Genomic DNA, 26706 nt, shown 5'->3' on the forward strand with positions numbered 1-26706 from the left:
TGAGCCAGTATTCAGTGTCACTAAAAAGGTTTTCCCCTCAGAGGGATTTGAGATCAAACCACATCTCTAAAGGTGACACATACACACCTATTTCCCGTGGGGTGTCTTAGTGATTGGAGGAGAAAAATACTTCCTGTGTTATACCTTCTCCTCCCCCTCTACCCCTAGGCTAGCTGTGTTTCAGCTATTCGTACAAAACTCAGATATGTGTTATGGGTGGAACAGTTAGAATATATAATTAGATGAAATAAAACCCTGGTATTGAGGGGTTGTATAAGGCAACCATGTCCAGTTTCCAGATTTTAAGGTCTCTAAAATTATTTTCTTGTTGCTTTCCTCCTCCCTTTTGAGGGAGAACTTTAGCTAGCCCCAGTGTCTTCAGGTTTCTTTGGTTTTTACTATAAGCTGTTGCTGTGGACCTCTGGTTGTTTAGTGTTGACTTTTGGAGAAGGAACATCTTGAACCCGTTAACATTTGTGCCTTAGACCATTCTTTCCATACTCATAACCGGGGGCAGGGAGGGAGCGTGGTTGTTTGACCGTGGCTCTGACCTTGGGGAGTGGAGTTGAGTGGATACTGTTTGACCACAGTTAAACTGTACTGTTGAGGAAGTGACAGACGTTCTTACCAGGAGAGTTTTCTGTCCCCTCTGAGACACCATCTGCCTTCACCCATCCGCAGTTTGGGGACACTGGCTGCTCATTTTCTTGGATAGTTGAAATATTGTATAAATGCTTCAGAACAAAAGCCCTCAACTTCTGCTCCCTATTCTGTTTAATAGACATGCAAAGCCACCCTCTGAAATGCCTTTGGGTGGCAATTCAGATTCCTATTGTGATTAACAGGAGACAGATTTGGATGTTCTCCCCCCTTTGAATCCTTTTGAAAGGAAAGATCCAGCAGTATTTTAAATAACACTCATAGCTTGTCCTTCTCAGGTTAGAAGTGGGTGAAGATTGAAGTCTGAGTCTGTTTTGACAGGCAGCCTGCTCTCAGATCTTACAAGTTGACTCAACTGTTAAATTGCAGATTTCCCACACATCTTTGTGTAAAAACTTAATAATAGAGGAAGAAAGGCAGGATGAGGCATTCAGAGACTGACAGCAGTGTCAACAGCACTTCCATATCCAAATACCGGCTAAGACATAATTACAGCTGTGGTGGTGGTGGTGGGGATCTGGTTCAAAGAATGCTGCTCCAGAGACACACACCAAAGAGACTTCCAGATCGTGAATCTTGATTAACTTAACCGTAGGCGCTGAGTAGTGAAATGATTTTCAAAACCAGGAGTGTTTTGATTATTACGCAAGGAAGATGTGACAGGACGGATGGCCCCACTGGGAAGGTGCCTGAAGAAAAAGAGAGGAGACCTCTGCTCTACACAGGGTGTTGGGCCATTCCTGGCGATTTAGGGCAGAGAGCTGCACGGCCGCAGCAGGGCCTCTGATGGGGGTTCTGATATCTGTTATCTCACAGCTCCCAATGCTGATGGGAGGTGGTGGCTGCCCAGATGTCCTGCTCCCTGTCTGTGGTCTGGTGACCTCTGAGTCCTCTTAAGTGAAATCAGTGCTTAAAAAGATAGTCCCAGCTCACCCTGCTGCTTCTCTGCCTCCACCTGAGAGGTCTAACATTTAAATGCTTTTTGGTGGGTGCTGTGACCTCACCTCACCATCTCTCCTGGCTGCTTTTGCTAAGTTCTGAGTCATAGTCATACTTCAGTTCAGAGTCAGAAGGGACTTCAGAGGTCATCTCATCTAACCCCCTCATTTTGCAGATGAGAAAACCAAGGCCCAGAGCAAAGACTTGCTTGAGGTAATGTCACCATGAGAGAGGTGGCAGAGCCAGGACTGGAACCCAGGACGCCTGACTCTCGGTCTCAGGCCTCTTCCCACTTGGTAACTGCACTGACGTCAGCAGGCACGGACCCCAGACGGGGTGCCGCACCAGAGCACCTCAAGCCCGAGCAGCCATCCTCAGTGCGGGCCCTCCGTGACTGTCGGCCCGGGGGTGCTGGCTGGGTGGGTACCTACCACCTCCCCAGCAGTGATCCCCAGAGTTGGAGAGGCAGCTTCTCATCCAACTTAGCAGCCCCATGAGTTTTGAATCTGCAGTAACAAGCTTTTTTACCACCCCTCCCTTTAAAAAATGTTTGCTAGAAATCTTATTTATTATTATTTTTGTGCAAGAACATGAGAATTCTGTTCACTGTTTCTTCAGTAGGGATGCCTAGCCTCAACCCACTTGTGCAGTGATTGGTTGTATTCCCTGTGGGGTTCCTCAGCTGCTTCCTCCTTCGTTGTGTCATGGTGACTGTTAGGTATTAGCTGAACAAATTTAATTAAAGCCAGCACTGTTGTCCCTCTCTGCTGTGTGACTCTGATTAGGTGAAGCGTGTTATTGCTTTACAAAATATAGAATGTTGTCATAACTTATCACTGTTTGTCTTTCCGTTGTATGGATTAGAGCAAAGTCCTGTTCCTTCTCCTTGCCTTTCCCCAGCAGTCCTCCCTCCCCAGGCGACGTAGTGTCACTGCCATGGGGCTTCCTAGCTGTTCTGAAGGGGAGCTGATCAGAACCTCTCGTGGTTGGTCTGGACATGTCAGAGGGCGACCCAGAGCTCCCACATCCCCCCAGCGCAGGCAGCATCCTCCCCAGCATGCCTCATGCTGTGTACCTGTCAGGGAGCAAGAGGGCTTGGCTAGGTGAGGGGCAGTGTCCCACATTGGGGTTTGCTGCACAGACTCACAAGATGAGGAAAGGTTCACTGACCACACTAGCCTCTTTTATATCCACTGTGGTTACTGGTAGTTAACAGTTCACTGAGCATCCTACGATATGCTTTGTTGTATGGAGAATACAGACATTAAAAGTGGCCTTAAGATTTTGCAGGTCAAGAAGCTGATTTGGAGAAGGTGAAATTAACAAATGTAATCTAGGGCTGCACTGTCCAGTGTGGTAGCCAACACCCGTGCATAGCTATTTAAATTACAATTAGCCAAAATTGATTAATTAAATTAAGCTAAGTTAAATTAAAAAACCAGTTGCTAGCCACATGTCAGGTGTTCAGTAGCTACGTGTGGCTAATGGCCACTGGATTGAACAGCAGAAGTTCTTTTGGACTTGGCTGGTCTAGGGGTTAAATTCTGTGCTTGGGGATAGAGGAGGTTTGAAGGAGGGAAATCTGTGAGGACCGAAGGAGCCCCTGAGGAATGAGCGCATCCGCGGGAGGTGATGGTGATGCTGCCCCTGGGGAGAGCTGAAGGGAGGGCGCGGATCAGGTTGGTGAGCAGCAAGTGGGGCTGGTGGCTCAGAACTGAGCCTAACCCAGCTTTGTGTTAGAAGCAGGTTTTAAAGTGTTTGAGAAGCATGAGGTAAACTAACAGGATGTTTGTTACAAGGAAAGGTTACGAATCTCTGAGGTTGGGCTTGTGGTTTTTTGAGGGAAGGTCTAGTTTTTGGGACCCTGCCCCTCGCTTTGGGCCCTGGCCCTGGCCCTGTCTACTGCAGCAGGCTCTTGGCAGCCACTGAGGCAGGATCAAAGCTGGGTCGGCTCATGGTTCTTTTTCCCTTGTGAATTCTGGGCTTTGATAGAGCTTGAAAATAATCTCCAGTTAAGAATGTGGGATCAGTGGCTGACAGAAGAGGGGAGAAAAGCGGCCCCAGGCCTCAGGCCCAGATATTGGTGGGTGTCTGGGAAATGAAGGGGCTCCTTTGTGGAAGATGAAGGTATTGGTATTCGTGATTAAGATGTTTTGACCTCTTGGAATCTGAGGATTTGGGCCATCATCAGTTGATGATTTTACTTAAGAAGCAGGTGCAGGAGATTCAGAGAGCGGCCTGGAGGAGCCAAGCTTCAGGACTGCTGGAGGCAAACTTAATCCCTGGCCACATCCTGGGGATCGGGGAAGGCCCCCCTCCTCCATCCCCTCCAGAGCCCAGGAGTGTGTGGGGTCTGTGCCAGGAGGAATGTCAGCCCTGGCCGGGAAGGACAGGGCATTGGCATGTGAGTCCTTTCACGATTCCCAAGTGGCCCTCCTGTGCTCTGATGCAGGATTCTCCCTGGTGGATTGATGTTGGTGATACAGGATTCACACTTTCCTGTCTCCCTCCTCTGCTTCAGGCCTTCCCAAGGGTCATGTGGGGTCTCCTCCTCCCTGTGCTGCCCCTTTCCAGGTGCTTCAGTGTCCTGGACAGAAGTGGGTGGGCAGGGCAGAGCTGCTCTTTGTGTTTGAAGAGACCGCAGCTGCTCTTGGTAGTAATAATTTAAGGCCCGGTGGTAAAGGGGCCCACACCTCAAGGCTTCTTAGAGCTCACAGCACTTCCTGATCATCTTTCTTGACTCCTTCCATCTCACCGAGGAGGAGGCTGGGCTAGTCCAAAAAGGTCCAGCGGCACATCCAAGGTCTGACCTGGTTCAGCATCAGAGCCGTGTCTTGGGACCTGGTTCCCTGGGACTTCCTCTTGCTCTGGGTTCCTTTGGTTTTTTGGTTGCTAGAGGCAGGAGTACTTGAATTGTAGACCTGGCTGTGTAACACTGATCTCCACTAACTGGTCACTGGGATCTTTCTACCTTATAAACGGGGACATTGGTAAAGAGAAGGAGCCACACCACTGAGCAGCTTGATGTACACCAGGTATGCAACCAAATTCAGATTCTGTACCTTTCCCAGTCTTTAGGGGAACCTGATATTTTGTACTTTAAGATATTGTATGCCTGTGAATATTTAGGGATGAACCTGTTACCGTGGGTAATGTGCTAGATTAGAAAGGAAGAAAAAAGATCTAGGCTTGGTGCCCTGCTAAGTAGTTGTGTGACCTTGAATAGGTCATTAAAGTTTCCAGGCCTCAGTGCACACCTCAGAGGGTCAGGCTAGCAGTGGCTCCTTGGACGCGGCAGCATGGATAGTGGAGGGCTGTGCTGGAGGCAGGAGGCTGAGGGCAGGCTGGATAGTGCTGACTTGCCCCACGCTTGACCGTCGGCAGCACCTGGGCCAGCGAGGATGCCCTTTAGACAGGCTTACTCTTGGGCTCCGGGGCAGCCTCTGTCCAGGTAATTAGCAATCATCACTGACCAGCTGCTCCTTCTCTTGTGTGAAGACTTGGTAAGTGTTCCCGCTAGTGCCTCGGCAGAGAGGATGGGCTGTGTAACTCCGTGAAGTGTGCATCCATTCTTTCCCTGAAATCAGAAGACTCAGTGTAGTGGTGGCTCAGCATAGAGATGGTGATTCTTTATTTTCCCCATCTGAAACCCCTTCCCTTTTTTTTTTTTTTTAAGTGAAAGCAAATTTATTTAGAGATATACATTCCATAGACAGAATTCAATCCATCTCTGGATGGAGAGCGGCCTGAAGTTCCTTCCCATTTGAAGTTGTGCGGCCAGACACGGCCGCTGTGCTTGGCTGTGGAGGCTGCGTGGGCTTGCACAGGGGCACCTGGCAGAGGGTGGGAGTGAGTGTGGCTGGGTCCTTCCAAATGGGTGCCTTCTTCTGATTCACTTGAAGTTCTAGTATGGACTTGGGGCTGTTCTGAGGTAAGGGTTGGGGACTGATCCTCAGAGCTGATGGGGAAGTGAAGATACGTCCAGGTAGCACTTCTTACCTGAAGGACTGGGTACGAAGGGAATGAAGAAGCAAGAGGAGAGGGAGATGCCTGGTGATGTTTGTTCTCTTTTCTCTTCTTCCTGCCCATTCACGGCTAAAGCAGTGGTTTCAGTCCTGGAGCTTTGTCCTGAGGTCCTGAGTGCCAGGCAGAAGATTTGGTTGGAGGAAGAAGAGACACAGTGGAAAGGGGGATAGAGTTGTGCTCAGCCTCTGGCAGTGTAGAGTTCTTGGGGTCTTTATTCTCTGATCCAGTAAACACCTCTGTGTGCCATCTGGCAAGTGGTAGAAGCTGGGATGTGGCTTCAAGGTCAACCTTTATCTGCAACTGATGTTCCCTTCTGAGACCAGCCAAGCTGTGTGTTTATTCCGCTAGGAATCTGAGCTGTCCACATGGGTCAGATGATGAAAGGGCATCTTACTCTTGAGGGATGTTTCCCTGCATCTCCATGGCCGGTGTCCATCCAGGACTCTTCCCGGGAGGTGAAGAAGTATGACTAAAGGCAGAAGCCACAGGACCTCCATTGGCAGCCTTTTCTATCTCTGAGGAGACAGAGGAACAAAGGATCCTGAGCTGTACTGTCGAGGTCTTCTCTGTTTGGCTCGTCTCCGTGATGGTTCTTCTTTTGAATTTGAAGCAGAGGTGAAGTCTCTCCAGTCCCAGGTGGTGGTGGGCGGGGGGCCTAAGAGGAGGCTGCCTGATGATCCCTGGCAGGTGACTGAATTGACCACGTTGCTGCCATTTTGATTATTCGTATTATTACGAGGCTCCCAGTCCACACTGGACATTTGTGACCTGGCCTCCCGCCCAGGGCCCAGAGCTGTCATTCAGCCCCTCTGTCCCAACAGCTAAAAATAAATGTGCCACTGCTGCAGTCTCCCCTCACAGCCCGGCCCTGACGTCTGCCCAGGTCTTCCTGCCGCACTGCTGCGCTTTCTCTCAGTACGCACTTGCACCCCCTCCCCATGCAACCCCCCCCTTCCAGCCTGAGCTCTGTGGGTGGTTTGGGGCCAACTCGCTTTTCTGAGTGCTGAGAGTGAGCTGTGACTGCTGCTTCTCCAGGCGGCACGGCTTATGTACGGAGGCTTCCTCCGTGGAGCTGGGGAAGGATTAATTAGCCGGGCAGGAGGGTGAGTTAGACTTTTTGTGATGCTTGCCTCCAGCTCTGGCTCCTCCAGGCTCCACCTGCCGCAGGCCTCCCCAGCAGGAGGTGTGTGGGGATGAGTAGGAGAGCCCCGCGTGAGGCTGTCCCAGGCCCTCACCCCAGCTGCCCTGCCCCGGAGCGTGCCACCTGCCCCAGGACTCCTGCCCTGTTGCTAAGCTATACTCTCCACCTCCGCAGAGTGGGGCTTCAGGTTACCGCATTCACATGTGTGACCTCATCTCATTGGCTTCCAAGAATAACTAGACCCTGGCTCTTGGGGCCTCCTTCAGAAGTGGGTCTGTGGCCCCTCTGGCCCTCCCAGCTCAGCCACCTGCAGGATGTCACAGAAAGCCTGGGTCTCTGCTACCTCCTGACTGTGGTGGGCAGGGGTATTGGTCATCTCTGTCCCTTGAGGTCCACTGAAATGGCCTCTTCTCTGTTGCCCACGGGCCCTGGAGCGCTCACCATAGGACAAGGTGAGGAAGGGGGCTCAGGTGGCTGGGGTACCTGCTTCACTGATAGATACTGAGCAGGGGGTTTCCTTCAGTTTGACTTTGGCATTCTCTTCTCTCTGATTTTTCTAATCCTTGGACAGGCATTGGTACTAACCATGGCATAGGTGGGCTCCATGTCTGTTTTCTGGGATTAGGGTTTATTTGGGAGAAGGGGTGTGTTGGAGAGAGTGATGGGAGCTGAAGTAGGACTTAGGGGACCCTCTGCCTTCAGCTAGAGTTACATTCCCAGACCATGTCTCCATGACTGCCTGCTCCTGTCTGTCCCCCGGGGCCTCATTTCCTCTGCAGGGAGAGATTTATCTGCCAGGGCCCATTGGCCCCTGGAGGGGAGGAGTTGGGTGTAAATTGCTAAGAGTTTATTTTTAACTCTGATAGGAGGAGCCACTGTCCTTGGAGTAGCGTGCCCTCCCTGTTCTCTGCCTATCCCGGGTCTCCTTGCCCAGCTTCTGTAATTCCTAGAGGAAGGCTAGTAGGAAGGCCAGCTTTACAGGAGCCTTAGGTGAGGGAAGCCTTTCTGAGTGAAGAATCTGCAGATTGCTCCTCATGCCTGATTTCTGCTGGGTTCAAAGGGTGGGAGATGGGACCGGAGGAGGAGGGGGAGCCCTGGGGGTCTGAGGCCATGCGTGTGGAGCTGAGCATCCTAGGAATGCAGGTGGACTGGTGAGGAGACCAGCATGCTGCTTGTTGTGCTGGCCGGGGTAGCAAGGTCACCTTGCATCTTTCCTGCTCCTCTCCGTGCAGATGCCCGGATCTGTGGACAGCTGAAGGCCACGGCAAATGAGTGTGTAGAGTAACCTGCCTTGTAAACTCTCACGTTTACAGAAACGGCAAGTTTTGTTATTCCCTGGGACTGCCAGGCTCACCAGCACCATATCCCTTCCATTGGAGCCTGTGTGGGATTCCCAGGGAATTTGTTGCCTCTGTGTCCCCTCCCCCTGGCCACGCTCCAGTCACCCATGCTCTTAGGGAGGACGAAGACGAGTGTGCCTTCGCCTGTGTTTCAACTCCCCTGATTTCATGGACTTCTTTTGGTTACCTTGCTTTAGACTTTTTAAAAGAAAATAAAACTTGAGTTTGAGGTGTAATTAGAGAAGGAAGGATAGAGAGTGGAGTTGGGGGCGGGATGGGCAGTTGAACATGTGGTCGACCCTGAGGTCCTCAGCCATGGTATGAAGGTCTCGCCCCCTCAGTTCCTCGGAGAGCCCTGGGGACTAGTTTGCCTAAAGCCCGACTCTTATCCTGCAGCTTCCCAGCTGAAACCCTTGAGTGGGTTCCTTTTGTCTGCAGGATACGGGGTATTTATTTCCAGATCCTTCTCAGATCTGATCCCAATCCGTTTTCTCCTAAATGTATGTTACATTTCAGCTTAAGTGGCTGATATATGATGTTTCCTCATAGGGGTGTGCTTCCAATCCCCACACCTTCGCCCATGGTCTGTATCCCATTTGTCCTGTGTCTTCTTTGCCATCCCCACCCCTGTCTGTATCTGTACACACTCTGCTCTCTCACGAAGCCTTTCACGCTAGAAGCGGGTCTCCTCATCCCTCCCCTCATACTTACCAAGACACTCTTACCTTTTATTTCACATTATAAATATATCTCTCCACTTGTGAAGTGGAGATAGTGGATTGTAAGTTCCTCGAAGACCCACAACTCCATTATTTTTGTATCCTCTTATTTCTACGTAGTGAAAATCTGCTGTCATAAAAAAAATGCATAGAGTATTCTGACATTGTGCATTATAACGAGCTGCCTCATAAAAGCGTGGTAACTATGTAAGTATACGGTGTGAGCAGTGATCCTTAGCGCTGAGCAGGGTGGCTCTGGGGGAGGGACCATGTGAGAGTGAGCCAGGGGAAGCTGAGGGTCCCGCTAAGTGCTTCTTCCCACTCTTCCTACTGTCTGCAAAACGCCATTCTCAGGACAGTCTCCCTGGCATTCTTCCCTTCACCCGCTCGGATCTGCTGACTCAAGCTGGCACCTTGTGTGCTCACGGAGTTCTCTTTCTTGTAAGGGGCCTGACCACAGTTTCCCATTGATGCCTCTCCTCCTCTTCCTCCCTGTTCCAGGGCCCCTCCTTTTCCTGTTGCACTGTGGAGATGACCCTTCTGCCCCTGGGAGAACTTTAACTGGGGGAGGGACAGATGTGAAGCCTGCCAGCTCTCCTCCAGTTCTTGGCATTTGCTAGTCAGTCCAGACACAGCAGAGACACACAGATGCAGTCCGAGGTGATCTGTCTGCCGGCCTTGCTGCTGTGTTTTGCAAGCGGACCAGTGTTGAGCACCAAGTTGCGGGGACTGAGGTCAGAGGTTTGAACCTGGTGGGGACACTTAGTTCCATGCCACAGATTTGCAGGGGAAATAGAAGTGGACTGGCATCTGAGAGACCTACCCTGGCTGTGTGGTCCTGAGCAAGTCCTGGGACCTGCCTGGGCCTCACTCAGATTCTTCATTCTTAAATCGGAGGGCTCAGACTTGATCTCCTGTCCTGAAGGGCTTTCTTTGTTACTCTTGGTGCAGCCCCGCTGCTGGGGAGACAACCTGATGCTGGGAGAGAGGTGGTCAGTCCAAGTTCCAGGGATCCCGGGACTGGGAGCCATCTTCTCTGTCTTCACTTTCTACAGGCCAATGTTCTTTCACCCTTCTCCTGGCTGTAGTATTTTCAGTCATTCAGCCATTCAACCGATGTTTATAAACATTAATTCTCTGCGCCTGCCTCCTGGCTTCCCTTCTGACTGGCCATCAGGAGGCCCAGATGGCAGGATTGGCCTAGAAGGGCGACTAGTCAGGGTCATCCCCTTGGGTTTAGACCCCTTTAATACCTCTGCTATATGAGATGAAAGAGATTTAGAACAACGAGGGTTGATTCTTTCTAGCAGCTTAGACTAGATAGACCCCTGCCTTGCTAAGTGGGATTTGCCTGAAAGTGCCTTCTAGCCCTCTGAGGTCCAAAGCAACTCACTACTCAAGAAAATTAATTAGCAGTGCCAAGAATGACTTTTGCAGCCTCCCTAAGGATAGATCTGAACAGCAGAATGACTTTGATACATATAACAATCTTCTATCTTCTGTCTCCTTCAGATCACTGTTGAAAGCTTCGCAACACTGTGAAGGTTTCCCAGGTTAATAACAAGTCTTTACTGAGCAGATATTATGTGTCAGGATTGTGTTGGCTGTTTCACTTACACTCTTGTTAATCCTTAGCATAATACTCCAAAGTAAAAGTCCCCGTTTTACAGAAGAGGGAAACATGTTCAGAATCATTCACTCATTAGCAATTATTTATTGACCACCTACTAGGTTTTAAGTATTATTTCAGGCTCTGGGGAGACACATCAATGTACCGAACTGAGGAAAAAAAAATCCCTGCCTGCATGGGGCTTGTATTCTAGCAGGAGGAGACAAATAAAACATAACCAGATACATGATACAGCTTGTCAGATGGTGATAGGTACAAAGGACGAAATAAAGGAGGGAAGGAGGCTCTGGAATGTTAGGAGCATGTGTGGTGTCGAAATTTTAAATAGGGGCTCATTTTAAATAGGGGTTTGGGGAAGGCTTCACTGCAAAGGTGACATTTGAGTGAGCCCCGGAAATATGTGCAGGGTGGGGGGCAGGCAGAAGGAATACAAGTGCGAAGCCCCAGGATGGTTAGTGATGGGCGTGTCCAGCTCTGAAACCTGGCTCCTTAGAGCTCGTGATACTGGCCCTCTGATAGTTCTCCTGTGACTCCATTGTAATTCAGTACTTAGTTGACCCAGCACTTTGTTTTATCATCAAATATTTATGGAATGCTTATTTTGTGCAGATTGCTACAGTGATGAGATGTGAGCCCTGCCTTAGGGAACTCACAGTTTAGAAGAGAAACGAACACCTCTATGTATGAAAGGAATGAAAAAAGACTGCCTCCCAAAATCTGGACGGTGCCCCTGCACACGTATCCCCACTTGGCCCTCTCTGAGGGAGGTGGGCTAGGTGGTCTGACTCCAGGTTTTACACAGAAAGAGGTTGAGGGAGCTGGTGGTGGGAACGTGGTGGAGTGGTGGTGGAGTCAGGGCCACAGAGGCTACAGAGACACTGGATGGGCTCCCCAAGGGGTGGAGTCGCCTTTACCTGATACACACGCACACCTGTGACCTGCCCAGGGGCCAGTGCAGACAGAAGTCTGGCCAGTGGGAGGAGTGATGTGAGGGACTCCCCTGGGGCTCGCATCTTCTGTGTGCTGAGAGGGGAAGAACGGAGGTCTCCCCAGGGGTTTTCTGGTAATGGGAAATGCTTGGGATTGCGTTAACTGGCCATTGCACGGAGCCAGGGAGGAAGGGGGTGATGAAAGAGCCAGCCGGGCTACAGCTGTTGCTGAGACTCTTCTTGTCCCACTCTGGGCCCTCACGCGGCTTCTCTCTTGCCCTGAAGAGTCGCATCCTTCCTGTGTTGAGCCTCCCGGGCAGAGCGGGCAGGCGCACGCGGGGTCCCGAGAGGCTCTCTGGGCCTCAGTTCTGGCCATCTTTGCCTCCTGCCTCCCAGGAGCTGGGCGAGCAGAAGTCAGGGCCCAGGATGGAGCTGACCGTTAGTACAAATGGGAAAGTGAAGCAATGGGTCGGGTCCGTTTTTTCCTGAACATATGCTGTGACAAAGGAAGTTGCAACATTTTCTTTCTTTCTTTTTATAGAGCAAGAAGGGGGAAAAAAGTCTTCCAGTAAACTTCAGAAAAAGTATTTAGCCTTTGATGGATGGGTGTTTCTCCCTTCCCCCACAGTACTTTTTTGGTGTCTGGTCTCTCTCGTCCTTCCTGCCCCATCCATCTCTGTCAGCATCCCTCGTCTTGGAGGGCCTGTGACTCCGCAGCAGGCTGAGTGCCTCCCTTAAGAGGACGGAGTCGATAACTTGGTCTTGAGAAAGCGTCTTGTCCAGTGCGCTCTGGGCAAGAGACAGGCGGCTCCAGCTCCCGCCTGGAAGGCTGCCGGGTGGCCTCTCCGGTAGGAGAGCACTTGAAATATGACAGGTGGTTCCTGGTGCCCACCTGGCCTCTCCTGCTGTGGCTTTGGTTTGTGTTCATTTGGTGTCCCGGAAGGCTGAGGCGGTGCTTGTTTCTCGGCTCAGATGCCCACAGCTTTTGGTAGATTCAAAGCCTGTGTCTAGGCAGATGGTGGGAAAAGGGGCCTGAAATGTGGGAACAGAAATCGAGGCTGGAAGACCACACGTGTGAGTCTGGAGTCCTTGGTCAGGTTTGAATTTGGCCTTTGTGCTGTACCTGGGCGGGAACCTAGTTGCGTTTTTTAGTGTGAAGACGATATATTTTCCTGATGAAAACTTTTGAGGTCTGGAAAAGTAGTGGAACTTTTTTTTCGGGGGAGGGGTGAGTTTTATTTCTTCTCCCTTGAATTTCTACACCGCAGAACAGCCAAAAAGTTCCAGTACAAACCAGCTTTTAGACTCCAGCTGAGGGAGGTTCTGGGTCATCCTTGAGAGGCAGTTGGCTTGCTCTGAGGAAGCTGGGTGCTTGCGGCCGCCAGTGGGCCCCACTGTGTGGGAGGGGGCGGTGGCCGCTGGTGCTGCTGGTGCTAATCGCTTTCTTGGGTAGAGAAGGGCGAAGTCCTTAGGGCTGAGGATTTTTGTTCAGGCTTTTTGTTCTCTGCCTCTTTTGACTCTGGTAGAGCTGACACAGAGCTCCTCCTTTCCTGCTGTTTTTTTTTTTTTTTTTTTTTTTAATTTAACCTCCCTGTCATCAGGTTGGTCTCTTCAGACTGGAGATGGGCTCCAAGAGGTGGTGATGGAGGGAGCAGAGTCAGAATTTGCTTGTTTGTCTGGATCTCAGGGTGAATCCATCAACCCCCTTTCATAGCTAGCTGTGCTGGCCGACACAGGAGCCATTAGCCACATGTGACTATTTAAATGATTACATTAAAATTAAAAATCAGTAGCGCTAGCCACATTTCAAGTGCTCCAGAGTGACTTAGAGCTAGCAGCGACCGTGTTGGGCAGCACAGATGGAGAACATTCCATCACTGCAGACTGCTCTCTTAGGCAACACCAGACTCAGGTCATCATTCTACACCCTGGGAAAGATTTAGCAGAGCTGGAAGGGGATTTGTGTCAGAGCGTGAGGAGAGGTCTTGAGGCCCAGGCACGAGGGTAAAAAGAAGGTAATCATTGAGAAGGGGACCTGAAATAGCATTTTGTTTGTCTTGTTTAGGGCTGCATGCCAGCAGATGGTCATCTAGGCCAGTGTCTCCCAACCAGTTCGACTGTCAGAACCACCCGTGGGTAACGCTGGAAAATACTGTTTCTTGGCCCCACTCTTTGTATCTCATTGAGTCCAGGACTGTATATAGAGGTGGTGTTCAGGAACGTGTGTTTTTTGTCTGATAATGATCTGTGATCTGTGTTTGGCAACCTCTTGAACCTATTCTTAAATTCCTCCAGTGTTGGGGGAGCTTACCCCTTTTAAGAAAACCTCACTATTAAAATTTCTCCTTTTTGTTTTTAAAGCTTTATGTTTATTGAGTCAAAATTTGGCTCCCTGGAGTTATACTGCCTCTTGGTGCCAGTGGTGTTTTCCAGTGCCTCACAGAACCCATCAGTCCCATCCTCCACACTTGGTCTCCTGCAGGTACTTGGCGAGACCTGTGGCGGGCCCCTCTGCCAGCCTGGCGTCGTGGCACAGTTGCAGAGGGCTTGACCTGCCGGGGGCCCTGGAGAGATGCAGAGATGGGCCGTCATTCCCAGGATCCTTCTGATTGTCAGGCCTTGCTGAGAGATTGAGGAAAGGTCCACATCTCATTGGACCCTGACAGTGGAGAGTCCCGAGGGTCGTCCAGCTGGTACAGGCCACGCATACCTTCCCCCCTCTATGTACTGCTCCATAGGAAAGAGTCCTTGTTTCTCTGCATGGTGAACACTTAGTTTTTGAGGCCGCTGATCAGGTTTTCTTCAGAGGCATTGAGAGACTCAGACATTTGTTCCTAGTTAGATGCGACCAAAAACATCACTTCTGTTTAGAAACCTTCAGTAGCCTTGCCTTCCCTCAAGTGGAACTTGAACTCTTGAACATGGCATTGAGGCAAGCTGGCTTTGACCTTCCTTTCCTCCCCTACCCCCCCGCCCCCAACACACACACTCACCTTTCCAGGAGGGGCCTCCATTCCACTCTGCAGTGCATTCTTCTGCTTCCGTATCTCCTTTTGCACCTTTCACTTGCTCATCCTTCTGTTCCTGGTAGAAGTGTGTTTCTCCTTTGAGGCTTAGCTCTTACCTGCCCCTCACCCCCAATTCGAGGCAGAGGGAATCCCTCCCCTACATGGGTGATAGTTCACACTAGCTCTGTGACTGCTGTGAGTTCAAATTAATGTCATTCCCCACCCTGCTAGACTCTGAGCCCCTCAAGGACCAGACTGTCTTCTTTGTTTGATATCCCCTAGTGCAGGCCCAGCGCAGGCCCCTGGCCAAGGCGCGGCGTACACGCAGAAGTGGGTTCGCTTCCTGCCTGCCTGTCTTCTTCGGGATTCTGATGAGGCTGCCCAAGGGGAGCTGGAGCCCCCTTTCCAGCACCAGCATTCTTACCCCTCAGCAGCCCCAGTCCTCGTCAGCATTGAGGAGAAAAGTGCTGTTTAGCAGCTGATAATTAAGCAGAACTGGTGCCTTGGCTGCCTTAGAGGCAGAACTGGCATTTAAACAATAAAGTTTTTAAAGTCAGGAATTAAAAGTGTCAGCGTCAGAAGCAGCTACATCCAAACACAAGCCCTCCCAGTTAGAGAAGATAAGTGGAGTAGTGGAGCCAAGGAATTCCCTGTGGCCTTGAGGAGCCCGGGGAGGGCGGCATGGTGCTGTGCTGGCAGGAGCCGGGAAAGGGGCCTGTTTCTGCTCTCGGGGGTGGGGTCTGGGGTTTGGGGAAATGCGGCCGGGGGTGGGGGGTGTTGCTTCACTAGAAAGGGCTGTCAGTGTTCCCTTTCACTCCCAGTTTCTATAGATTGAACTAGTTTTGCTAGGTGAACAAGAGGAGAAATTTGGAAAAATAGGGTAGGGGTAAACTCTGGGCTTCCCCTGAGGTGGTAAAGCACACGCTTTTGCATTCAGTGATGAGCGAAGACTACTCAGTGTGGCCTTGTGGTAGCTCATCTTGCTTTCTTCTGATGCTACTTGGGTTGGGAGGGGAGGCTGACAAAGGACTTCCTCCCTTCCTAGGTCAGAACCAGAGCATGAGGAGTTCCCCAGCCTCTTGTTGGTGCCCAGATACTAACCACAGTCTCCATCTCCGCTGAAGGTGTTCTAAGAAATATGCATGCCAGGAACAGTCCGTGGCTTCAGAACACGGGCAGAGGCTTCAAGAGGCAGAGGCTTCCTGTGTGAGGGGCGGGGCGCTGCAGCTTGTCATCGGAGGTGGCGAGGGGTGGGGGGGACCTGCCTCTCTGCTCAGCTGCAGAGGTCAGTGGGAGACGCCTTTTCAGAGTCTGCTTTATTGTAAATGAAGCAGAAAGCCCACACCAGGAAACCATAGAGGCCGCCGAAGGGGCTTTTCTCTAAGTTCACCCCTGGGTACACAACCTCTATTTTTCCCACCCAAAATAAGGTCCGTCTGACAAACATTTTTTTTTTTTTTAGGGGGAGCTACTTTCAGATCCAAGAGACAATCGGAGCTATCTAGTTTGAATATAAAAATACTGGCCTTTCTGGGAGATGTTGACGTTTCATGCCATGTACTGAGTGTCTGTCACTCCCATGATGGGAGGAGGGTTGGGTGAGAACCCTTGCTGGTCGGGCTTGGTTAGCCCACTATTCCTTTCAGGTTTCTCTGTTGGAATTAGTGGCATTAGTGGCTGAGCTCACTCAGACCATGTGTGATTCAGATGGCGGTGACCTCTCACTGACCACAGGTGTGCACGTTGACTGCAGTCACCCAGTTACCCATACAGCCAAATGCAGAGCAGTTGGGAAAGTCTAGGGGGAGACTTGCTAAGGGAATAAAGCCAGCTGGCTCATCTGGAGTTGGACCCTTGTCCTTGGTGACATATGCACAGATGAGTCACAGTCAAGGTTGGCCAGAGTGTGTGCAGAGATTCATTCCTTTTGATGAAGTTCTGATGGTCCCTGCAGAAGCTTTATCGCCAGTTGAACTGAATTGTGAAGATACAACAGTGCATGGGCGCTCATTAATCTGTTCATTCATCTGTTCCCTGGAAGCGTATTGAGGGGGAAACATGTAAGCAAAATATTCCTTACATATTTCAAATGGTAGAAGAGCTGTGTCCCAGGGACCGGGTGAACATGGCGGAAAGAGCACCCCATTTCTCCAGGCACCGGACAATGTTGGAATGTCTTGGTGGAATGCCAGTCCTGAGATCCTCTGTGATCGGATAAATCTGGGACACATTCTGCAGTACACATTAGCATTCTAAAGACTCTGAGAAGTTCTGTAGTGAAAGAATCTATTTGACATTGTAGAACCTAGTGCTTCTGTCATATATAGGGCCCCTTTTTCACCTGTCACTTATCAACATCCTACAGTATTCTATTTGAGAAATGGCAGGATAATCTCCCTGCTCTGGGAGAACTGTCCAGTGATTGAGAGAAAAATTTCTCCTGACTCTATGTCAACACAGGTTTGAGAGGCTTAGAAAATAGTGTGTGCGCGTGCATGTGTGTGTGCGAGCGTGTGCTGGGGGTGTGGCAGAGAAGGGCCCCCGGCAGGTGGCTCCCATTGAAGTTGGCCTGTCTGCATTCCTGCTGGCTTTGTGCTTCTGGAGAAGGCTTTTGTCCCGGCTTGAACATACTGAATAGCAGCTACATCTGTCGTGCCTGGGAAGCGGCAGTGTGTGGCGTGGGGGGAACAAGCCGTGAGCAGACCCCCCTGCTTGAGGCCCAGGCTGTGGAGAGCGCCTGGCCATCTCAGAGAGGGGAGGGGCCGGTGATCGGGAGGCAGCAGCTCGCTGGTCCTGGAAGTGCAGGGGCGCTAGAGTCAGCCTCCTTGTCTCTGTGCCTTCCCCCTGTCCAATGGGGAGGTAGTGTTGAACCTTGAGGTGGGAGAAGCAGGTGGGCTGGGTGTTTTCTGCCCTCCCCTCCCACCAAAGCGCATCTGGAGGGTGGTCCAGGGAGGGAAGGCACTTGGCTCTCCATCACCCAGGGACACTAAGATGAAGGCACTTTGGTTTAAATTTAAGGAAGAATGCAGCATTGTAGAGTGGATTTAGTAAAGTCTGTGGAATTTTAAAATACAAGAGTCCTGGCTAGAATTTGTTTTCAGACTACTGGTGATGGGGATGGCCGGCTCCTGAGAAAGTCCTGGGTAGCCTCACCGGCTTCCTCACATGAAACAAACACAAGCCCAGGGAGTTCCCAAGCGCACCGTGGGCCTCTGTGCCCTCTGGGACAAGGACATCAGTCACTGGGGAAGAGGGAAGGTTGATGGGGATCAGTCCCTCTTCCTGGGGATTATGCACTTCCTGAGCTCAGTGTCCTGAAGGCAGGCCCAGGGTTTTCTATCTGTTTGTATGTGAGTATTTCTATTTTGTATGCTGTGTCTCCTCTTTTGATCTTCCCAAAGGAATGGGAGTTAGTCTGTCCTCAGGAACTAGGGTGAGCGATCCTTTACCTCCCAGCTTCTCTGGCCATCTCCCTGCCTTCTGCAGCCATGGCCACAGTGGCCAGGAGGCCTGGCGTGGCTCAGATGGGGGAGGAGCAAGCCTAGGCCGTCCGATTGTTGCCTGTGTTAGTGGAGAAGGGCAGATGCTGCCCGCAGTTCCCCCTGGACAGGAAGTCTGGGTGGGCCGGGCTTTGGTTTGGGAAGCAGGAGTATTAGCTGCTGCTGCCAACTGGGGTGGTGTTTGCAGACTCCCAGGCTCCGGCATCCCCGGAGGGACCAGCTGCCCTGACCCCCGAGGACTGGCGGCCCCCAGGGAGGGAGCACTTGCCAGGAACCTCTGAGCTTACTTGAGGTGGGTGTTGGGTAAGGGGGAGGAGATAGGATGGCTCTTCCCTCCCCCATCAGCTGGGGATGCATCGCTGCTGCTGGGAATGCATTCAGGCCACTTGTAGACAGATTGGTCATTGTGGAAATTCTTTCTTACCCCAGGGTGGAGCTTTCCTTATTCAGAAGAACCTTCAGATGTGTTCTGTCCAGCTCCTGGCAACGAGGAACTAAGCCATTTACCTGCTGCCCCCGCAAGGCTAGAAGGCAGAGCAGTGTCTGAGCCCCATTCCTGTGACCCCTCCCTCTTGGTCTCCTGTCACCTGTCCTGTCTTCACTGCTCCTAGCCTGGTGCGCAGTAGGCATGGGGCTGCGGAGGGGTGGCCCTCACGCCTGGCGCTCCTCCTTCCCCCAGGTCCTAGCCTCTTGAGTGTCCATTTCCTGTCAGGGCCCTCCTTGCAGCTGTGACACATCTGGACCTAGACAGGGTGTCCTGTTGTCTTGCATAATGAGGATCCCAGATTTTCCTTAGGTGATGGCCTTAGTTATTCCGGGGGAGGGGCGGGATTCCCCCCACCCTCAGGCACTCCAGAGACTTCCTCCTGCCTCCCAGGCTCCCGTTAGAGTCTTGACCTCTAAGCTGCCTGACCCCCACCCCTCACCCCCAAGGAGAATAGCAGGAAGGAAGTCCTGCCAGAAAGTGTTTTTTGGTTTGTGAAGTAACCATCTTTGGTTTGAGAAACACATTCATATCCCCCTTCCCTTTAAGATTTGAGGCCAGAAGCTCTAGATTTCTTTGGTTTCCAGGGAAACCAGGATGGATAAGGCAGAGAAAGGAGGGACTGGTTATAGATACATTTCACAGGGGTTCTCGGGGTCTCCTGTACTTTTTCAGGGAATCTGCATGGTCTACTCAGGGCTCTAGGTTGTAGCCCTCACTGTCACCAACCCGCTGTGGAACCTTGAAAAACGTTTTAAACTCTCTGTGCCCTGGTTTTCACGTGCCTGAAATGAAGATCATGTTGGCTCTACCTGGATTGTGACTTTAAAGGGCTTTGGAATATATAAAAATAAAACAAACTTTCAGGTTATATTACTTACCTAGGAAGAGAGAATCATGTCAAAGAATTTAGCGTCAGAAGAAACCTCTGACCTCAGGTACGCTGGACATATGTTAGATTCCACAGGGGAGGAGACGAAGGGAAAGTGACTTGTGTGCAGGTTCTCAGCAGCTTAACGTAGGCCTGGGAGGAGAACCAGGTCCCTCAGCTTTCTGGCCTCTCCCTCCTTCTGTCACTCGGTCAACTCCAGGATGTGCGTCCTTGTCCTGGGGGTAGTGAGCCATAGAGTAGATAAATCATACCACAGAAAATCTGACGGTCTTGCATGTGATCAGGTTTAAATTGTCTATGCCACTGTGGGTGGGGGAGTGGGGACAGTCAAGTCAATAATCTTCAAACAGTTGAAACTGGACTTTTCAAAATATCCGTGAATGGTTTTTTTTGCTCCAGCAGTTATATCTCCTTAATTCTTATGTGCTTCCATAATGTTCTGTGTCCCAGAAGCCTGCTGTGTGTTGGTGGGGGGGTGCTCCTGTTCACTGATTCAGTGTTTGCTGTGGATAATCTGCAAAGTGAGTAATTTACGTGCAGACAGAGCTAGTTGCGTCCAATCCCTTTCTCTGAGAATGTATTGATACGACAGCAAGCTTCTTGCTGTAGGAAGCTGGCTGGAGCTCACTGAAGCTGTAATTGTGTCTCTGCATTCTTTGATTCCTGTTTGGAAACAAGGTTTGCACAGATGCAGCGAATAGTTGATTGTCAAAGCTGGTCCCTTCAGGAATCAGGGGAAGATACCAAGGACAGAGAGGGGCTGGGCTAGAGTCAGATAGTGATGGAGCTGGTCCTGTGGGTGTTTCGGAAAAATGTGTTACAGCTCAGTGTTATAGCTCAGTGTTACAGCTTGGTGTTACAGCTCAGTTGTGATAGCAACCTGGACCTGGGCGAGAGACCAAGCAGCACTCTGAGAGTTGGAGAACTCAGGTTTATTATGCCAGCAGGCTCAGAGTAGTTAACATTCCAAGCTCTGGACCCCGTTTGTAGGTTTACACCGGCTTTTATAGGCTGTCAGTTTACACTTTGTAACATCATATGCAAATGTGGTATAATGAAAGTTGACTAATTAGGAACAAACTTTGTAGAAATGGACCAATCAGGAGGAAGAGAAATAACCAATCAGGAGTGAGCTCAGGGAACCAATAAAATTTTAGGGGTAAGTAAGCCCCTTTTAGAGGCAAAAAGTGAGATAGAGCCTCTGGGCCAGGGAACCGGATGGTGCTGGCAGGAGAGTAGTGGCCCAGTCTGGGGGTCCTGCTGGTCTTTTTATGGAGCTTCCCGCCTCATGGGAACGAGGACTTAGGACAGCAAAGGTCTGAGCACCAACCTCATGTGCTCCATCTTGGCTAAGATTGCCTAAGATTGCCTGTCCCCAGGTCAGTCAGGCCTTTTGCAGTTCTGCCCTCGAGAGGCCCCTGTGTTGACTGAAACAGTTGCTTTTCTTCCCCTTGCTGCTCTTTTCCCGTGACCTCCCAGCCACCTCTTCTTTCCCTTGTGTTCCTTACTGGCTGTTACTTCCTCCACCCGCACCCCCTTCTTTTATTATGAAACACTTTAAATAGGCGGTGAACTTGAGAGATTGTACGGTGAACACCCATCATATATGCCCAACGACCTAGATTCTACCATTAACATTTCACTCTACTTGCCTTCTCATGCCTTCTCATGCCTTTCTCCATCTTTCCGTCTCTCTATCCATTTATCAGCCTATGTTATTTTGGGAATGCATTTTATAGTAAGTGGCAGACATCAGTATACTTCACTCGTAAACACTTCAGCATACATAGGCATTAATTAGAGTTCAGTATTTGTTCATGCATTTATTGTAAGTGTATTTTTGGTGATAAAAATTTATAAAACAGTGAAATGCTCAGATTTCAAGTGTATCATTTGAGGAGTTTTGATAAATGCTTCCATCCATGCTACCCAAACCTCTGTCAAGGTACAGAACAAAAATTTTTATTATCCTACTGTAAGGTCTCTCATGCTCCTTCCCAGACAATCACAATTCTGTTTTTTTTTTTTTTAATAAGTTTAGTTTTGCTTGTTCTAGAATGTCACATAAACAGAATAATCACCATGAACTCATGCAAAGTCCATCCACCTTGTTACCCTTATTGGTAGTTTGTTCCTTTCTATACAGAGTAGTTTTCTGTTGTTCGGATGTGATACAATTTGCGTTATCTGTTCTCCTTTGGAGTGTTTCCAGTTTTTGCCTATGATGAATAAAGCTGCTATGAATATTCTTGCACAAGTCTTTTTGTGAACATCATGTTTTCATTTCTCTTGGGTCAAACCTAGGACTGAGAAGGCTGTTCCTTAAGTAACTCCCTGTATTCTGCACCCAAGATTGTGAGTAAGAAAGTGCCTTATTGCTCACCTAGACTTTTCTTTTACTCAGTGTAGGAATCCCCTGAGAGCCCAGCTGAGAGCCTCTGCTTGAGGGGCTCCAGGGGTGGGGAGCTGTGCTGTCCTCCAGGCCCTGCTACTGGGGGACAGTTCCTTGTGGTTTCTGCCTTGGTGAACCACATAAGATGAGTCCGATAATTTAACCCTCTTAGTAACAGCTCTGTAAAATTTGGGGACTATTATCACATCCAGTCCCTCAAGTACTCCTTTGGGGTTTCCCTTCTTGAGGAATAATTGTCCCAATTTTTTGACCTGTTTCTCACATGACTTGGTTCTCAGAGCTTTTACACACTGGTCATCTTTCTTTGGAAGTTTAATACTCTTTCAAATGTGTTGCCCAGAAGTGACTCTGGATTCTGGATGTGGTCTGAGAGGTGCAGAGTGTGGCTGGCTCCGAACTCCTGTCTTGGTCTAGGAACTTGATCTGCCAGTGAGCTGAAGGCGATGTTAACTTTCTGGCAGCCACATCATGGTGTTGGAGCAGATGAGTTAATGGTTGTAAAAAAACACCTCAGTTTGAAGTCGTTAGAGCCTCTATTCTCCTTGTCATCCTCTCATTTAACCTCTGCCACCACTTTATGAGAATGGTGCTATTAAAAAGAACTTAATAAAAACTATTTGGCTTAAAATAGAGTTTGTCAGCCTTGGCACTGTTGCCTTTCTGGACCAGATAATTCTTTGTGGTGGGGGTTGTCCTATGCTTCACAGGAGTTAGCTTCCCTGGCCTCTACCCACCCGATCCCAGACGCAGCCTTCTCTGTGCCTCGCAAGTTATGACAGTCAAAAATGTCCCCAGACACTTTCAGATGCCCCCCATGGGGGAAAATCATCTCAGGTTGAGAACTACTCCCAAGTGTAGCACTTAGCCATCCAAAAAATATTTAAACAATATAGCTCATCCCGAAGGGTAACCATTGTTACTCTTTAGTGTATGTGCTTCCGTGTTATATTTTTTGTAGGGAGAGTGCTTGCTTTTCACAGTTTTAATATGCGTGAATATCTTTTACTACAGTTTATTAAAGAACATCAGTCCCCCAGTAACATGGTTCAAATTCCACTTGCCGTGGTATATTAACTTTGAGTAATCACGTAGAGTACAGACTTTGCTACAAGCTTTTCAGTCCACAAATCACTAGGTACATAACTGATGTTTGTTATGGTCAGTGACCAATCATGTCCCTTCTTTCAGAGTCTGTTGGTGCTGGTCATTGCCCATCTGTTGTTGAGTTCATGTGTCCACAAGAAAGTGTGCCATTGCGTCGCCTCCTTGTCTCCTAGTGATAAACTCATGTGACATTTACAGAAATAGCTAATCAGAAGAGGAAATTGTACAACACTGATGAAATTTCAGCAAAAAAAAAAAAAAAAAGAAAGAAAGAAAAGTAATGCTGGAAGTGAAATTCCACAACTGAACATAAATTGAATTATAGAATAAATAGCTGATTGTAGAAATGTCGGCATTGCCACTGTTTGAGACTTTATGTATGCAGCCAGAGGAACTCCGTGGAAACACTCATTGACACAGAGATTGTGACGCAAAGGATGAAGAAGTCCCAGAGGAAGTGACTCTGGGGAAAACTTCACATTGAAGCCACTCTTGGAGGTGTTTTGCAACACTGAACGCGCAGAGGATAAAATGTTGGAAATGGATCCAAATTTTGAAAGGAGTGTGGCAATTTGCAAAGGCGTGGAAAAGACACTTGTTCCGTATTGTGTGAAACAACGAGAAGGCAAGCACTGTTCAGACTCCTCCGGGTGAGATTTCACAAAGAAATAAAATGGTCATTCTCGGTGTCTCTGGTATTTTTTAGTTACAGTGTATTAAATAAATATTAGTTTTACTGTTTTTTTCATTTCTTTATTCATTTATAACTGACAGTAAAAGATGTTTTGACAAAAATTTATAAAGGTCATAGAACAATCTTAATTTGTCTCATTGATGAATAAGATTGTTCTGCACAGTCATTTGTACGGTTCCACAGTACTCAGTAAAGCAAAGGCTGTCTGTGTTTACAAAAGTGTGGGTGGACACACACACACACTTACTTCTGCTTTTTCTTTTTTGTTTTTCCAAAACATTTTACAAAAATGGGACCAGACTATATGTCTCAGTCTGCAGCTTGCTTTTTTCATGGACGAGTGTCTTTTTTGGAGGAATTTTGATCTTAGTATGTCTAGATCTCCCTCACTGTATTTTATAATTGCATATTATTATTTAATGCACCATTATGGATGTACTATAATTTATTTGACAAGTTTCTATTAATGGGCATTTAGTTTCTCTCTCTGTTTTTTTTAAACTCATTTAACACACTTGACCCGTAGGGGTGCTGACCCCTGTGCAGTCAGAATCCACTTTGCAGTCGGCCCTCTGTATCTGCAATTCCACATTGACCATCCAGGAGTGCTGTCGTGCTGTAGGATGTATTTATTGAAAAAAAAAATCTGCAGATAAGTGGACCTGTGCAGTTTATACCCATGTTGCTCAAGGGTCAACTGTAATGCTAAAGGGAATATTTCTGACATTATCATTAGCCCCATTGAATGGATGAAAACAGTGGAGATTAGAAAGTGAAGTAACTGCCCAAGGTCAGGCAGCTGCTAAGCTTAGAGCTGCCTTGAATTTAGGGCAGTCTAATTGCAGGGCCCTTGCTTTTAACGACAGTACTTTATAGCTTCTCTTCGAAGTAGCTTTTAATAACAACAAAATCATCAACAAATAGTAGACTTTATTGAGTGAGGCACAATTCTAAGTGCAAGTACATTATTATTAACTGAACAGCAGCCCTAAGGGGTAAATACTATTATTATCCCTGTATTGCGATGAAGGAGACTGGAGGTAGAAGGTTGGGAAAATTTACAGATCTCATGATTAGTTAATGGAAGACCTGGGACTCGCCCAGGCAGCCGGGCTTCACAGACTTCACTCTCACTCACGGATCTCACTTGAGAAAGTTCTCTCTCATCGCTGTCTTTTATAGATGATTTTTTTGAGCCCTAACGTGTGACTTTTTTAGGGGGTTAGTTTCAGCCCATATTTTCACCTATTGTGATCTTTTAAAAATCTGTTGCCGAGCACACTCCCAGTTTTTTTGGTCACTTGCTGGTTTGAGGAGCTTGCGGTCTATTATGTCTTCATCACGCTTGTTGGTAAGATGCTAGGCAAAGTCAAAGATGGCACATTCCCTGGTTTGTCACTGGAGGGGTTCTCTGGGCTTAATCAACAGGCAAATATTTATTGAGTACGTCCATAATGCCATATATTAGACCCAGGATTAGGAATCAAAAGGTGAACAAGACAGCGTCCTGATCGTCAAAAGGCACAAGGTCTACACAGCAGGAGGAGGGCCCATCTTGTCAATTACACCAGTGACCGTGAAGTAGGAATTTAACAAGAGTTGTGGGAGCAGAGAGGAAAGAGGGATTGACTCTGCCTGGAAGTTGTCAGGGAGGCTTCACAGAGGAGGTGACATTGCGCTGGTGCTTGAAGGATGCACAGAAGGGAATCCTGACAAGGCATGGCTGGTCGGAGGACAGTGACGTTGAGTGTAGCTTGGATAGGGAGAATGTATAGGGATAAGGAATTTGGGTTTTCTCCTGTTAGCCAATGGACATGTTTAAGGAAGAAAATGTCCTGCTCAAATTTGCCTTTTAGAGGTTGAGGCAGGATGTTTGGGAGCAGATTAAGTCAACTGTCTAGAAACCAGTTAGAAAGCACGTGAGCGAAAAGGGAACCAAGCAAGTGGCAGCAAGACTGGCAAAGGGAAGATGGGTTTGTGAGGTCTTTCCATAGGCAAAATTGGCTTGGTTCAGTGCGTGAGGGAGGGAGACTGGAGATGACTACGTCAAGGTCTACGTCTGGGAGCCTGGCTAGATGGTGACGTCACTGTCAGTTGCCGAGGCTGGGCGACGGGTCAGAGGGAGCAGTGAGTTCAGTTTGGTGTGTGTTCAGCCTGCCCTCGGTCCACTACATGACACTTCGCTATTGGTCGCTTATAACGATTACAGATACTATCAAAATGCTTTGACATCTCACTCCTTCTTTCTCTGTCATCCCAAAGGTCTGGCAGGAGACTTTATCCATATACTTTGTAGAAGTCAGGGACCCCTGTATCTGTTATTTCCTTAGTAACCCTGCTAACAAAAGGTAATAAGACAAGTGTGTCATGGCTTCCCGGGGAACCAGGCTGGGTTGTGATGGTCTAATTCATGATCTGCAACAGAGCTTTGCCAGAGACAGACGTGAAGTTAAGTGGTCCTCTTATTAACAATTCTGTTTACATATTGTTTCTTTTTCCTTGACTCTGCTTCCTTCACTAGACTGAACTCCTTGAATCCCCGAGTGTTCAGTCTGGTGCCTGGAGCAGAATGGGTACTGAGGGGATGCTAGCTGCCAAAAAGCTGGGCATTACCCATCCCCCCCGCCCCAGGGTGATTACCAACAGTGCAGGTTCCTTCTGCATTTTGGGATGTGATGCTTATAATAAGACCGGCATCTTTAAAAAAAAAAAATATATATATATATATAATTTATTTATTTTTGTATTACTTAATTATTTTTATTTTGCGGGGGAGGTAACTAGGTTTATTTATTTTTAAAGGAGGTAGGTGCTGGGTTTCGAACCCAGGACCTCGTGCATGCTAAGCATGACTCTACCACTTGAGCTATACCCTCCCCCTAGACTGGCATCTTTTAACTCAATCATCCTTGGGTGATTATAAGTTGGTTCTTGGGTGGGGCGGCTTGGATTTGAGGTTTCCCTTAAGTATGTCCCAGTCTGAAGAACACACTCCTTGATAGGAAAGATGGAACACATTCCCCTTCTCTGCCATTTTGGTAGATCAGAGCCTCTGTCCGTATGAGGTGCCTGCTTCCTCTCGGGTCCTTCTTACAGCGTTGCAAGTAGGTTAAGCCATGTTGTTGGTAGTTCTTGCATTTTCATGAGCTGTATTCGTGCTGTTTCATGAGTGCACACCACTCTCTTCGGGTCTGTCCTGGTTTATACACAGTTCCTCGTGCCTTGGA

The 26706-nt window shown here is 48.9% G+C and overlaps 1 protein-coding gene and 1 long non-coding RNA gene across 3 annotated transcripts in view; both read left to right on the plus strand.

Moving 5' to 3' along the window:
- The window catches only part of MAPKAPK2 (MAPK activated protein kinase 2), a 63390-nt gene that overhangs the window by 1731 nt on the left and 34953 nt on the right, over nt 1–26706 (plus strand). The window lies entirely within an intron of this gene.
- Nucleotides 113–26074, plus strand: LOC135318781 (uncharacterized). The gene is made up of 3 exons (XR_010377119.1): nt 113–9559; nt 13450–18184; nt 22870–26074. It is a non-coding gene; the product is annotated as an uncharacterized LOC135318781 (long non-coding RNA).

The sequence above is a fragment of the Camelus dromedarius genome, chromosome 21 (genome assembly GCF_036321535.1).
Source record: "Camelus dromedarius isolate mCamDro1 chromosome 21, mCamDro1.pat, whole genome shotgun sequence".
NCBI classification, from domain to species: Eukaryota; Metazoa; Chordata; class Mammalia; order Artiodactyla; family Camelidae; genus Camelus; species Camelus dromedarius.